The sequence below is a fragment of the Cebus imitator genome, unplaced genomic scaffold, assembly GCF_001604975.1.
Source record: "Cebus imitator isolate Cc_AM_T3 unplaced genomic scaffold, Cebus_imitator-1.0 Scaffold73, whole genome shotgun sequence".
Taxonomy (NCBI): domain Eukaryota; kingdom Metazoa; phylum Chordata; class Mammalia; order Primates; family Cebidae; genus Cebus; species Cebus imitator.
In genome coordinates this window covers 4,648,826-4,657,088 of record NW_016107388.1, presented here as the reverse complement: position 1 = coordinate 4,657,088, position 8,263 = coordinate 4,648,826, and the positions used below count along the sequence as shown (strand labels likewise).

Here is an 8,263-nt window from a genome sequence, read left to right as displayed (position 1 = left end):
TTTCACCATGTTGACCAGGATGGTCTCGATCTCTTGACCTCGTGGTCCACCCGCCTCGGCCTCCCAAAGTGCTGGGATTACAGGCGTGAGCCACCACGCCCGGCCCCTTAACACTGTTTTTCAATGAGTAGATGGTTTTAATTTTGATGATGCCCAGGTTATCAATGTGTTATTTTATGGTGTTATATTTAAAAAGTTTACTTGGGCCATAACATTTTCTCCTATGTTTTATTTTAAATTTATGTAGTTCTAAGTTTTGCATTTAGATATATGATGCATTTGGAGTTAATTTTTGTATATAGTGGGCATTATGTATTGAAGTTCTTTTTTTTTTTTTGTATAAAAACATCCAATTCTTTCAGCACCGTATGTTGGAAAGACGATCACTTCTCCATTGAATTGCTCTGCATTCTTCTCAAAAACCACTTGCTCACCTAGGTATCCATCCATTGGTCTTGATACCAACACATTGGTCTTAATACCAAGACAATATGTCTTAGTTATTTAAACTTTATATGAAGTCTTGATAAAAAAAACTGAATTAGTTGTCCAATTTTTTAAAGTTGTTTTCATTATTTTAGGCCCTTGGAGCTTCCTCATAAATTTTAACATCAGTTTATCAATTTCTATACAAAAGCATGCTGGGATATTGACTGTAATTGCATTGAATCTACAGATCAGTTTAGGGAGAATTAAAATGTTAATAATGCGTCTTCTGAACCATAAACCTAGTATATCTCTTCATTCATTAAGGTCTTTTAAAAATTTTTCTTGATGATAGCTTATAGTTTTCCATGAAAGCATATTTGTTTTCTGTGCCACATATCAAATTACTACAAACGTAACAACTTAAAACAACACACATTTGTTAGCTGGTAAACTTAGGTACAGTTTAGTTGGGGAATCTGATCAGGGGTTCCCAAGGCTGTGTGTTTGGTCTGCAGTCTCATCGGAAGGTTCTAGTGTCTCTTCCAAGCTTAGCTGGTTGTTCTTTGTGTTCCTTTTCTTGCAGCTGTGGAAATCATAGTGGCTTGCTTCTCAGGGCCAGCAAGGAAGACGGAGAAAGATTTATATATATATATCTGATAATGATTCAGAGAATGGCTTCACTCAAGATAGAGAAAGGAAGCAAGGAAGTAACACATGATTTTATAGTAGGCCAATGCTTGTGATCTGAAGAGGGCCCATTATACTTATGTTGCTTTTTATTTCAAATCCCAGTTTAACTTACAAAAAGAAATATGTCTGATAATGTCTCTCTCTCTCTCTCTCATATATATATGAGCGTTTCCACCCACTGAGACTGGGGCCTGGTAGTCATCTAAGCTCAAGATGCGAGAGTGGGTGTCAGAAGCCACCTGAAGTTGTGCAAGAAACGGTGTACATGAGGATTTGGGGTGTGTGAGGGAATGTTTTTGCAGGTCCTCCAAGGTTCCCTGGCTTCCCCAGTGGAAGGAACTGCTGCTGTGGAGAAGGTCACCAGGGTGGCGTGACCTGCCATGAGGAAACAGAGAAGCACAGACAGCCGAGATTGGCCATGTTGCTGTGTGCCCTCCCATCTCTTCCAGTGACAAATGCAAATGCAGCCTGAGGAAGTGTAACCCCATCTCATCATGATGTGCAGTAATTCTCCTCTTTCCACCTGTTTAGTTGGACTTTAGAATAAAGAAAAGATCCTGAGTAAGACAGGTGAGATTTGAGACCAAGGTATCGTGGTTGATTCTAGTGTCAAAACAGAAAATGATTATATTCCCAAATCAATTAAGAAAAACCTTAGATTTTTGGTGGCTCATCTCTGTAATACCAGAACTTTCGGAGGCCAAAGTGGGCGGGTCACTTGAGGTCAGCTTGGCCAACATGTTGAAACCGCATCTCTACTAAAAATACAAAAATTAGCTGGGCATGGTGGTGGGCATCTGTAATCCCAGCTACTCAGGAGGCTGAGGTATGAGAATTGCTTGAACCCGGGAGGTGGAGGTTGCAGTAAGCCAAGATGGCACCACTACACTACAGCCTGGGTGACAGAGTAGTACTCTGTCCCAAAAAAAAAAAAAAAAAAAAAAAAAAAAAAAAAAAATATATATATATATATATATATATATATATATATATATATGTAGATATAAGAAAAACCTTAGATTTTATTCTCATGTAGAGGTCTCTGTGGAGCAAATGCACCAGGTAGTTTAATTTTGGACTGTGTGGGCATACTCTACTTTTTACATTACTTGCTAATCTTCTAGTTCAGAGACTCTAAAAGGCTTGTCTTTCGTGACAAACCAGTTTAAAGCCTACGTTAAAACCCTTTTCTACTCTGTTGAACTTTAAAGAATTATGGTGTTCTGCATCTCTGTCTTATTTCTCTTGCAGTTTCTGTTTATATTGGTCTCAGGAGTGACCTTATATGACACATGATCCAAAGCCTCTGTGTTCATGAACTATGTAATTGTAAGAAAAATGGTTATCCTGCTTTTGAACCATCTGGACTTTCAACTTGACATCCACCCAATCAATTAATTCAGAGTCTAGTAATTCAGAAGAAGAAATGATATCATGAAAAAAGAAGTGGTTTATAACTGAGTGAAATATTTTACTAGCAAAGGAAAGAATCCTGAGGGGGCATTGGCGTGCTCAGTTGAGGTGGAATTGAATGCCTGCAGAAAAGGAATTGAAAATCATACCCATCTCAGCGCTCTTAGACTAGGTTATAATTGTGCATTGATTTTGTCTCTTGATGATGAATTAGCTCGTGAAATTCTGAGAGTTGAATTTGTGGATGCGGAAATACCAACATGTTTGCTACTTAGTTGAGGATCAAGAAATTGTCTTCAGCTTTGCATCAGTCTTGGTAGAAGCAAAAATGGCAACAAAGAGATACACAAAAAAGTTGTTTCATAATCTAGACATTTATTTCTCCCTCACATAACAGCCCAGAGCTAAGCAGATAGCCCAGGGTAAATTAAGTGTCATTGTTCCATGAAACCACCTTTTTACCAGGCTCCTTAGGTGGCTCTGCCATCCTCAACAAGTAGATACCTCAGCGACCTAGCAGGCTTCTCCAGCAGTTGCCATTTTCTAGCCAGTGAAAAGTAGGAAAGAGAAAGTGGATGTAAGCAGCTTCTTGACGTGATACAGAAGTTGCACATAACTTGCTGCCTGCCTTTATTAGCTAAGTAGCAGTCATGTGACCATACCCACGTGCAAGGGAGGCTGAGAAATGTCTGCATGTTATAGATCAGGAAACCCATAGATGATAAGTCAATGGCTCTACATTATAAAATAGTAACATCCCATTTTCTGACTCTTGGTCCAGAGTGCTTCCATCATACTAATCAGCAGGCATTATTACACTCTTTTAGAGAGCTATCGAAGGAGAACACAAACTCCTTAGATAATTTGCACATCCTTTGGGTGGCAGCTCATAAGGGGCCTTCTTTATGATGCCTTCCCTGACTACTGAAAGATTGCGGTGTTCCTTGGGCTCCCCTTGAAGCTTGTTTCCCACCAATGTCTCATGGGTGGGGTAAGCCAGGGACACACAGTATGGCAGTTCTCAAGCTTCCTGGTCTCAGATCCTCTTCATTTTCAAAAATCACTGAGGGCACAAAGAGCTTATGTTTATGTGGGTGATGTCTGTATTTTCCATGTCAGAAATTAAACGGAGAAGATTAAAAATATGTACTCATTAAATCCATTTAGAAACAAGAATGACAATTATATGACATACAAATAATGCATTAAAAAAATACCTATAGGCCAGGCACGGTGGCTCACGCTCGTAATCCCAGCACTTTGGGAGGCCGAGGCGGGTGGATCACTTGAGGTCAATGATAAGTTCTGGCTATTAAAGAATAATGAAATAGAACAGGTTCAGGCAAAGAGGTGGAAAGAGGAAAGAACTCTGTATCGGGCTAAGGGAGAAGCACAGTCTGCGTGGGCAGCAGTCAAATCTGCAAGGTGACCCATTTCACTTCCTACCGTCCTTAGCGTTTCTCTCTTTCACCGACTCTGGTCTTTTATTTTATTTCTGGCCTTGTTTTATTTGTCCTTTTTCTTCAAATATAATAACTGAAGATACAGAGAGTATGCAATACAATAAAATAGATGAAACAGATTCTAAGAGACTGCAATGCTGCACGGTATGTTTAACCTAATTTTATTCATGCTTGCCTTGGGATGGGGAATAGATCATTCAGTAAAAACATATAGTAAAAACAAAATGTCTTGTGTACAACTTTTAAACTCCAATAATGATGTACTTTAATTACTTCCATGCACACAAGTCTAACATTAATTTTTTTAATGAACATAATTAAGACTTCTAGGAGCATTTTATAATAAAGTAATTCCTAATTTTTCTTTGTAGATAGACCAAGCACCTACAAAATACAAATTGCTATACACAGTGGGCACTTTACTTAAAATGAACCCTTGAACAAATTAAGTACGTGGACAGCATTAGGTAGATCTTATACAGCTAGGTAGGCAGCAAAGCACAGGGCCAAATGGAAAAAGTGTACCTGCAAATAAATTTTTAAAACTAAGTTAATTTTTATAATTAAATGCAGAAAGCATACTGATATGCGAAAATAAATAAGATGTGATGTATTAACACCTCACTATAAAGAATGCATACCAAAATATTTATAAATAACAAATGAGTCTCAGTAAGAATAGTTTCCTATAATAAATGCTGGCGAAGTAGAAGTGGATATTGTGAAGCACTGTGGATGGTAAATATGTTTTGCCACATACTCTTGTGACCTTGAGGTAGATAACACATGTACCAAATTCGGCATTCATTTTCAGTTGCTGCTGAGATCATGTCTTTTAAGAAATGTGTATAGTATGAAAAACTTGAAAATACTCATGAATGAAAAATGTTTTCGGGAAAAAATAGATATTTTCATGCAATTATGTACAGTCTCACTATGTAAATATCAAGGCAAGGTTTGTTTCCTATAAAACAAATCATCGTTCTATGAGAGAATGTTCTTTACATGTCTTAGTGCATTTCTTTTGCTTCCTCCTGCCTTGCATTGTTTTGTTCTATTCTTTAATTTTGTGTGCAAATGACATGCCAGTTAAAACGAAAATTATTTCACATGTAGAAAAAAGTCTGCATTTTAAAAACCAATAATAAAATAAACCAACTCATAAGATTCTCACTAAATGACACTATCTGATTCAAGTGAAAAATGACTGAAATACTAGTAATAGGAAAAGACAAAACACATTTCATGAAGAATACAAAGATAAATGTCTGCTGAGTGTTTTCATTTGCATGTTTCAGAATGCTGCTGTATGTTCTATGAGGAATTTGAGGGGAAGATTTCATGACAGAAGGTGCTAATGTGACCTATATTGACTTCAGTGGACTGTGAAACTGCGGGATGCCTATGGGCTCAATCTGCTTGTTAAAGAGGAACTCCCCACTGTGATTCAGAAATCCTTCCTCATTTCTTCTCTCCAAGCTTCCCATTCTTTGCTGGCTCAGTTTCTTGCATTTCAGGATTTTCCTTCCTGTTTTCCTGCTCAACTTGTTCGTCCTCCCTTACCTCACAAAACTGATGAGAAAACAGTCCTCCCCTCCACTCACAAACTGGCTGTCCCAAGAAGATGGGTACAAAGCTTCTAACTGAGCCAGATTTGCCATTCCTTTTCCCTGTTTTTCTTGTCTTACTGACTTTGTTATCAAACTTTTCAATTCTAGTTGGGACTCTGAGCTATTCAAGCTATTTAATTTATCAACAACATCAGTAGGCTCGTGTTGGGAACTAAGCTGAATGGTTCCTGCAATAAAGGAATCAAAGTCGAATCCCTGATTCTTTTCTTTCTTTTCCAGCCAGTTGCGTGATGCTTCCTCTAGCGCTATGTGGGATTTAACCAATCCATTCCTTTCACATTTTGACTTGCCTTTCTTATCAGATTTTTTCTTTGCTTTGTTCTTTCCAATTGGAAAGATCTATAATAAGCCTGGGTTCATAGTAATGGTTAACTTCACTCTCTTTCTATACTAAGTTATCTAAATATGATGATGACGTCATTTTGTAGTTGCAGACATGGCTACCCTCCAGATCACAATATTTGTTTTCGTGATGAGCTGGCTCACAAAGCTCAGCAGAGTAATTGGTATCAAAAGCAGGATCCTCCAGATACTTTTTCCAGTCTCCATTCAAATATTTTCAGGGATCAAATTGTACTCCTTCATCAGTGACATCAGACAGAGATCTTGGATCAAACTGAACTTCATCAATATCAAATTTGTCATGTATAGGCCAATCATGCTCTGAAAACTGACAATCATTGTATCTTTCTCAGTTATAAATGTGACTGTGAGTTTCATCCATAAGCAAAACATCATCAACTTCATCTTCCATATGAAAAGGATGACTTGAAATTGGTTCATCCATTGGAAAAGGATATATGCTCATGTAAGGATGAGAGAGCACTCCTGGTGTTACCTGATCTATGGGGATAAATGTCAAATTTTGTTTCAGGAAACCCAGTGCTTCTCGATTAATTCTTGCAAACAGCTGTAAAGGTTTGTGTGGCTCAGTCATGTCATTTCTAATGTAAACTGAAATTATGCCAAGAAGCTCCTGATGATCTTTCTCATGTACAACAGGAATAGATTCTGAAATCAGCTGCATCTGTTCAAGTTCATGTGCATCTGCAGAAAGGGCTTTATCAGTCAGCATTTTGCAAAGATGCAGCCTGCAGCCCAAATGTGGGCTTAAGTATAATTATTAGGAGAAAGTAAAAGACGTGGAGATCTGTACCATTTAGTAACCAATCCTTCAGAAAGACGACCCTTCACAAATTGGAATAATGAGGATCCATGATCCGTGAAAGACCAAAGTCACCTATCATCAACACAAAGTTTTCAGTATTAACGAAAATATGAGCTGGTTTGAGATCTCTGTGCAGTATGTTTGCAGAGTGAATATACTTTAGTCCCACTAGCAGCTGATACATGAAAAGCCTGGCATGCTCTTCCAGTAAAGGGCCCTGCTCCAGCACATTAGCCAAGTCTCCTGAGCAATGTAAACACTGTTCAATTTTGTAAGAGAGCCCACATCATCTCTTAATTGGCTTCCACTGGGACCAAGAATTTCAAACACTTTCACGGCGTTATCACAATCAAGTGTTCTAATAATTTGGATTTCACATACATCACGTTTGGCACTCTGGGGATCAATAAAGAAAATTTTCTTGATGGCTGCTCTTTTTTACAGTCATTGTCTGCAGCAGAAAAAATCAAGCCATTGCCTCCACAACCCAATGGCTTTAAGTCCACATAGCTGGAGCCCAGATCAAAACCATGAATGTTCATGAGACTTTCAAATTTCTCTGCCATTTTGAAAACCCTTACTGTTGCCTTTTCCTTTCGAATTGTTGAATTTGTGTAAACAAGCAAGAAAACTGGCATCAAAAGGCAAGATCTTTCAAAAAGGGAGAAGAAAAATAATGATGCTTCCACAGCAAGATGGTTTCTTGATGTTCACTGCATATGCCAAACAGTCCTGTTGAATTCCCCATAGATTTAAAGCTCAAAAAGCTCTACTCATATTGAGAATTAAAAAGATTGCAGTACTCATAGTTCAAGAAAGGGGCAGCAACTCTGCAGACATTTAAAGAAAACACTCAAGAAACTCAAACGGAATGAAATGACATATTATGCACTCAGATTACAGTGCTAAACGATTTAGCATTTAACAAACATGTGAATAAGTACGCACACAACAGGCTTGTATGAACATTCTCCTCACAGTACAGATGCATTCAGTGTTGGACTGGTCCTGGGCAGGATCGTTCTAAGGTGCTGATAGGGATTACTTCCGTTTTGCTTCTTGGCTTCCTTTGTTGCTATATATTTCAACAGGAAGACCTGGTGGCTATTGGTTAACAGAAGATGTATTTTGTTACTGATCAGGTGGCTGCAGCTCATCACACTCACCATCAAAGGTATTATCCGTCTTACTTTGATACAATGGGACTTCTTTAACTCCTTGAGAGAGTGCGGGCCGGGACAGCCCCCGGGGTCAGCTCAGGTCTCCGAGGTTCTCGCTTTGCAGCCCTGGCCGCCTTGTAACTGCGACCCGATTCTGGTCTTTTTTTTTTTTTTTTTTAATGTGGATGTGTTCTTGGTGGGCATGGGATGATTGCATGGGGGTGGAAGTAGACTGTCTGTATCTGATGGCGAGCTTTGGTTGATCCTTCCAGAATCAAACCAGGCTAGAAGACTTCGTTTGTGCTGCGC

At 38.6% G+C, this 8,263-nt stretch overlaps 1 pseudogene; it reads right to left on the bottom strand.

The window, feature by feature from the left end:
- The window catches only part of LOC108306660, a 12,582-nt pseudogene extending 5,222 nt beyond the window's left edge, over positions 1-7,360 (bottom strand).
- Between the last annotated feature and the right edge of the window lie 903 nt (positions 7,361-8,263).